Here is an 8,265-nt window from a genome sequence, read left to right on the forward strand (position 1 = left end):
CCTGTATATAGCCTCCACATTGACTCTGTACCGGTACCCCCTGTATATAACCTCCACATTGACTCTGTACCGGTACCCCCTGTATATAGCCTCCACATTGACTCTGTACCGGTACCCCCCTGTATATAGCCTCCACATTGACTCTGTACCGGTACACCCTGTATATAGCCTCCACATTGACTCTGTACCGGTATCCCCTGTACATAGCCTCCACATTGACTCTGTACCGGTACCCCCTGTATATAGCCTCCACATTGACTCTGTACCGGTACCCCCTGTATATAGCCTCCACATTGACTCTGTACCGGTACCCCCTGTATATAGCCTCCACATTGACTCTGTACCGGTACCCCCTGTATATAGCCTCCACATTGACTCTGTACCGGTACACCCTGTATATAGCCTCCACATTGACTCTGTACCGGTACCCCCTGTACATAGCCTCCACATTGACTCTGTACCGGTACCCCCTGTATATAGCCTCCACATTGACTCTGTACCGGTACCCCCTGTATATAGCCTCCACATTGACTCTGTACCGGTACCCCCTGTATATAGCCTCCACATTGACTCTGTACCGGTACCCCCTGTATATAGCCTCCACATTGACTCTGTACCGGTACCCCCTGTATATAGCCTCCACATTGACTCTGTACCGGTACCCCCTGTATATAGCCTCCACATTGACTTTGTACCGGTACCCCCTGTATATAGCCTCCACATTGACTCTGTACCGGTACCCCCTGTATATAGCCTCCACATTGACTCTGTACCGGTACCCCCTGTATATAGCCTCCACATTGACTCTGTACCGGTACCCCCTGTATATAGCCTCCACATTGACTCAGTACCGGTACCCCCTGTATATAGCCTCCACATTGACTCTGTACCGGTACCCCCCTGTATATAGCCTCCACATTGACTCTGTACCGGTACCCCCTGTATATAGCCTCCACATTGACTCTGTACCGGTACCCCTGTATATAGCCTCCACATTGACTCTGTACCGGTACCCCCTGTATATAGCCTCCACATTGACTCTGTACCGGTACCCCCCTGTATAAAGCCTCCACATTGACTCTGTACCGGTACCCCCCTGTATATAGCCTCCACATTGACTCTGTACCGGTACCCCCTGTATATAGCCTCCACATTGACTCTGTACCGGTACCCCCTGTATATAGCCTCCACATTGACTCTGTACCGGTACCCCCTGTATAAAGCCTCCACATTGACTCTGTACCGGTACCCCCTGTATATAGCCTCCACATTGACTCTGTACCGGTACCCCCCTGTATATAGCCTCCACATTGACTCTGTACCGGTACCCGCTGTATATAGCCTCCACATTGACTCTGTACCGGTACCTCCTGTATATAGCCTCCACATTGACTCTGTACCGGTACCCCCTGTATATAGCCTCCACATTGACTCTGTACCGGTACCCCCTGTATATAGCCTCCACATTGACTCTGTACCGGTACCCCCTGTATATAGCCTCCACATTGACTCTGTACCGGTACCCCCTGTATATAGCCTCCACATTGACTCTGTACCGGTACCCCCTGTATATAGCCTCCACATTGACTCTGTACCGGTACCCCCTGTATATAGCCTCCACATTGACTCTGTACCGGTACCCCCTGTATATAGCCTCCAAATTGACTCTGTACCGGTACCCCCTGTATATAGCCTCCACATTGACTCTGTACCGGTACCCCCTGTATATAGCCTCCACATTGCCTCTGTACCGGTACCCCTGTATATAGCCTCCACATTGACTCTGTACCGGTACCCCCTGTATATAGCCTCCACATTGACTCTGTACCGGTACCCCCTGTATATAGCCTCCACATTGACTCTGTACCGGTACCCCCCCTGTATATAGCCTCCACACTGACTCTGTACCGGTACCCCCCCTGTATATAGCCTCCACATTGACTCTGTACCGGTACCCCCCCCTGTATATAGCCTCCACATTGACTCTGTACCGGTACCCCCTGTATATAGCTTCCACATTGACTCTGTACCGGTACCCCTGTATATAGCCTCCACATTGACTCTGTACCGGTACCCCCTGTATATAGTCTCCACATTGACTCTGTACCGGTACCCCCTGTATATAGCCTCCACATTGACTCTGTACCGGTAAACCCTGTATAAAGCCTCCACATTGACTCTGTACCGTGTACCCCCCTGTATATAGCCTCCACATTGACTCTGTACCGGTACCCCCTGTATATAGCCTCCACATTGACTCTGTACCGGTACCCCCTGTATATAGCCTCCACATTGACTCTGTACCGGTACCCCCTGTATATAGCCTCCACATTGACTCTGTACCGGTACCCCCCTGTATATAGCCTCCACACTGACTCTGTACCGGTACCCCCCTGTATATAGCCTCCACATTGACTCTGTACCGGTACCCCCCCTGTATATAGCCTCCACATTGACTCTGTACCGGTACCCCCTGTATATAGCCTCCACATTGACTCTGTACCGGTACCCCCTGTATATAGCCTCCACATTGACTCTGTACCGGTACCCCCTGTATATAGCCTCCACATTGACTCTGTACCGGTACCCCCCTGTATATAGCCTCCACATTGACTCTGTACCGGTACCCCCTGTATATAGCCTCCACATTGACTCTGTACCGGTACCCCCTGTATATAGCCTCCACATTTACTCTTTGCCGGTACCCCTGTATATAGCCTCCACATTGACTCTGTACCGGTACCCCCTGTATATAGCCTCCACATTGACTCTGTACCGGTACCCCCTGTATATAGCCTCCACATTGACTCTGTACCGGTACCCCCCTGTATAAAGCCTCCACATTGACTCTGTACCGGTACCCCCTGTATATAGCCTCCACATTGACTCTGTACTGGTACCCCCCCCTGTATATAGCCTCCACAATGACTCTGTACCGGTACCCCCTGTATATAGCCTCCACATTGACTCTGTACCGGTACCCCCTGTATATAGCCTCCACATTGACTCTGTACCGGTACCCCCTGTATATAGCCTCCACATTGACTCTGTACCGGTACCCCCCTGTATATAGCCTCCACATTGACTCTGTACCGGTACCCCTGTATATATCCTCCACATTGACTCTGTACCGGTACCCCCTGTATAAAGCCTCCACATTGACTCTGTACCGGTACCCCCCTGTATATAGCCTCCACATTGACTCTGTACCGGTACCCCCTGTATATAGCCTCCACATTGACTCTGTACCGGTACCCCCTGTATATAGCCTCCACATTGACTCTGTACCGGTAACCCCTGTATATAGCCTCCACATTGACTCTGTACCGGTACCCCCTGTTTATAGCCTCCACATTGACTCTGTACCGGTACCCCCTGTATATAGCCTCCATATTGACTCTGTACCGGTACCCCCTGTATATAGCCTCCACATTGACTCTGTACCGGTACCCCCTGTATATAGCCTCCACATTGACTCTGTACCGGTACCCCCTGTATATAGCCTCCACATTGACTCTGTAACGGTACCCCCTGTATATAGCCTCCACATTGACTCTGTACCGGTACCCCCTGTATATAGCCTCCACATTGACTCTGTACCGGTACCCCCTGTATATAGCCTCCACATTGACTCTGTACCGGTACCCCCTGTATATAGCCTCCACATTGACTCTGTACCGGTACCCCCTGTATATAGCCTCCACATTGACTCTGTACCGGTACCCCCTGTATATAGCCTCCACATTGACTCTGTACCGGTACCCCCTGTATAAAGCCTCCACATTGACTCTGTACCGGTACCCCCTTGTATATAGCCTCCACATTGACTCTGTACCGGTACCCCCTGTATATAGCCTCCACATTGACTCTGTACCGCTACCCCCTGTATATAGCCTCCACATTGACTCTGTACCGGTACCCCCTGTATATAGCCTCCACATTGTCTCTGTACCGGTACCCCCTGTATATAGCCTCCACATTGACTTTGTACCGTAATACCCTGTATATAGCCTCCACATTGACTCTGTACCGGTACCCCCTGTATATAGCCTCCACATTGACTCTGTACCGGTACCCCCTGTATATAGCCTCCACATTGACTCTGTACCGGTACCCCCTGTATATAGCCTCCACATTGACTCTGTACCGGTACCCCCTGTATATAGCCTCCACATTGACTCTGTACCTGTACCCCCTGTATATAGCCTCCACATTGACTCTGTACCGGTACCCCCTGTATATAGCCTCCACATTGACTCTGTACCGGTACCCCCTGTATATAGCCTCCACATTGACTCTGTACCGGTACCCCCTGTATATAGCCTCCACATTGACTCTGTACCGGTACCCCCTGTATATAGCCTCCACATTGACTCTGTACCGGTACCCCCTGTATATAGCCTCCACATTGACTCTGTACCGGTACCCCCTGTATATAGCCTCCACATTGACTCTGTACCGGTACCCCCTGTATATAGCCTCCACATTGACTCTGTACCGGTACCCCCTGTATATAGCCTCCACATTGACTCTGTACCGGTACCCCCCTGTATAAAGCCTCCACATTGACTCTGTACCGGTACCCCCCTGTATATAGCCTCCACATTGACTCTGTACCGGTACCCCCTGTATATAGCCTCCACATTGACTCTGTACCGGTACCCCCTGTATATAGCCTCCACATTGACTCTGTACCGGTACCCCTGTATATAGCCTCCACATTGTCTCTGTACCGGTACCCCCTGTATATAGCCTCCACATTGACTTTGTAACGTAATACCCTGTATATAGCCTCCACATTGACTCTGTACCGGTACCCCCTGTATATAGCCTCCACATTGTCTCTGTACCGGTACCCCTGTATATAGCCTCCACATTGACTCTGTACCGTAATACCCTGTATATAGCCTCCACATTGACTCTGTACCGTAATACCCTGTATATAGCCTCCACATTGACTCTGTACCGTAATACCCTGTATATAGCCTCCACATTGACTCTGTACCGGTACCCCCCTGTATATAGCCTCCACATTGACTCTGTACCGGTAACCCCTGTATATAGCCTCCACATTGACTCTGTACCGGTACCCCCTGTATATAGCCTCCACATTGACTCTGTACCGGTACCCCCTGTATATAGCCTCCACATTGACTCTGTACCGGTACCCCCTGTATATAGCCTCCACATTGACTCTGTACCGTACCCCCTGTATATAGCCTCCACATTGACTCTGTACCGGTACCCCCTGTATATAGCCTCCACATTGACTCTGTACCGGTACCCCCTGTATATAGCCTCCACATTGACTCTGTACCGTAATACCCTGTATATAGCCTCCACATTGACTCTGTACCGGTACCCCCTGTATATAGCCTCCACATTGACTCTGTACCGGTAACCCCTGTATATAGCCTCCACATTGACTCTGTACCGGTACCCCCTGTGTATAGCCTCCACATTGACTCTGTACCGGTACCCCCTGTATATAGCCTCCACATTGACTCTGTACCGGTACCCCCTGTATATAGCCTCCACATTGACTTTGTACCGTAATACCCTGTATATAGCCTCCACATTGACTCTGTACCGGTATTACCTGTATATAGCCTCCACATTGACTCTGTACCGGTACCCCCTGTATATAGCCTCCACATTGACTCTGTACCGGTACCCCCCTGTATATAGCCTCCACATTGACTCTGTACCGGTACCCCCTGTATATAGCCTCCACATTGACTCTGTACCGTAACACCCTGTATATAGCCTCGCTACTGTTTTTTCACTGTAATTTTACTGTTTATTTTATTTCTTTACTTACGTATTGTTAACCATAATACCTATTTTTTACTTAAAAATTGCAACAACAATAAATCCCCGTGAGCCCTGGTCAAATGGCCCCCTATTCACCATGGGCCCTGGTCAAATGGCCTCCTATTCCCCGTGGGCCCTGCTCAAATGGCCCCCTATTCCCTGTGGGCCCTGGTCAAATGGCCTCCTATTCCCTGTGGGCCCTGCTCAAATGGCCTGCTATTCCCCGTGGGCCATGCTCAAACGGCCCCCTATTCCCTGTGGGCATTGGTCAAATGGCCCCCTATTTCCCGTGTGTAGGCTATATACAGGGTGTTTTGCCCTGGTCAAACGCCCCCTATTCCCCGTGGGCCCTGGTCAAATGGCCCCCTATTCCCCGTGGGCCCTGGTCAAATGGCCCCCTAATCCCTGTGGGCCCTGGTCAAATGGCCCCCCTATTCCCCATGGGCATTGGTCAAAAGGCCCCCTATTCCCCGTGGGCCCTGGTCAAATGGCCCCCTATTCCCCCTATTCCCCGTGAGCCCTGGTCAAATGGCCCCCTATTCCCCGTGGGCCCTGGTCAAATGGCCCCCTATTCCCGTGGGCCCTGGTCAAATGGTCCCCTATTCCCCGTGGGCCCTGGTCAAATGGCCCCCCTATTCCCCGTGGGCCCTGGTCAAATGGCCCCCTATTCCCTGTGGGCCCTGGTCAAATGCCCCCTATTCCCCGTGGGCCCTGGTCAAATGGCCCCCTATTCCCCGTGGGCCCTGGTCAAATGGCCCCCTATTCCCCGTGGGCCCTGGTCAAATGGCCCCCTATTCCCCGTGGGCCCTGGTCAAATGGCCCCCTATTCCCCGTGGGCCCTGGTCATAAGGGATTAGTGTGCCATTTAGGAATGCAGGCCATAGTGGATGTAGCTGCTCTATGAAGCAGCGCTCTGAAACAGTTATCTTGCCTTAACCACTTCTTATATTGTCTCTTCTTAACTCTAGCTTTGTCTGGGTTTACTTACTGTAGACCATCAGTGCTTTAATGCACGCAGAAAAAACTGTTTTATGTGGAAGGAGTTATATTGACATTCCATTAATAACTAACTTGATGCTTTCTTCTGTGTTGTGTTCTATTCAGTCACCCTTTTTGTTTTTACAGCAGGCTGCCACAAGGTGGAGTCTTTACAGCAGGTTACTACAAGGTGGAGTCTTTACAGCAGGTTGCCACAAGGTGGAGTCTTTACAGCAGGCTGCCACAAGAGGGAGTCTTTACAGCAGGCTGCCACAAGAGGGAGTCTTTACAGCAGGCTGCCACAAGAGGGAGTCTTTACAGCAGGTTACTACAAGGTGGAGTCTTTACAGCAGGCTGCCACAAGAGGGAGTCTTTACAGCAGGCTACCACAAGGTGGAGTCTTTACAGCAGGCTACCACAAGGTGGAGTCTTTACAGCAGGCTGCCACAAGGTGGAGTCTTTACAGCAGGTTACTACAAGGTGGAGTCTTTACAGCAGGCTGCCACAAGGTGGAGTCTTTACAGCAGGTTACTACAAGGTGGAGTCTTTACAGCAGGTTACTACAAGGTGGAGTCTTTACAGCAGGTTACTACAAGGTGGAGTCTTTACAGCAGGTTACTACAAGGTGGAGTCTTTACAGCAGGCTGCCACAAGGTGGAGTCTTTACAGCAGGCTGCCACAAGGTGGAGTCTTTACAGCAGGTTACTACAAGGTGGAGTCTTTACAGCAGGCTGCCACAAGGTGGAGTCTTTACAGCAGGCTGCCACAAGGTGGAGTCTTTACAGCAGGTTACTACAAGGTGGAGTCTTTACAGCAGGTTACTACAAGGTGGAGTCTTTACAGCAGGTTACTACAAGGTGGAGTCTTTACAGCAGGCTGCCACAAGGTGGAGTCTTTACAGCAGGCTGCCACAAGGTGGAGTCTTTACAGCAGGTTACTACAAGGTGGAGTCTTTACAGCAGGCTGCCACAAGGTGGAGTCTTTACAGCAGGCTGCCACAAGGTGGAGTCTTTACAGCAGGTTACTACAAGGTGGAGTCTTTACAGCAGGTTACTACAAGGTGGAGTCTTTACAGCAGGTTACTACAAGGTGGAGTCTTTACAGCACGCTGCCACAAGGTGGAGTCTTTACAGCAGGCTGCCACAAGGTGGAGTCTTTACAGCAGGTTACTACAAGGTGGAGTCTTTACAGCAGGTTACTACAAGGGGGAGTCTTTACAGCAGGCTGCCACAAGGTGGAGTCTTTACAGCAGGCTGCCACAAGGTGGAGTCTTTACAGCAGGCTGCCACAAGAGGGAGCCACTAATTCAATTTATCAATCCTGTCTCTTATAAGACCTGCATATTAGCTCTGTTTAAGTCGATAAGACAATCAGCTGTATTATATTAGCTCTGTCTGAGGAGAGAGGACAATCAGCTGTATTATATTAGCTCTGAGGAGAGAGGACAATCAGCTGTATTATATTAGCTCTGTC

Source organism: Salmo salar, chromosome ssa24, assembly GCF_905237065.1.
Source record: "Salmo salar chromosome ssa24, Ssal_v3.1, whole genome shotgun sequence".
NCBI lineage: Eukaryota > Metazoa > Chordata > Actinopteri > Salmoniformes > Salmonidae > Salmo > Salmo salar.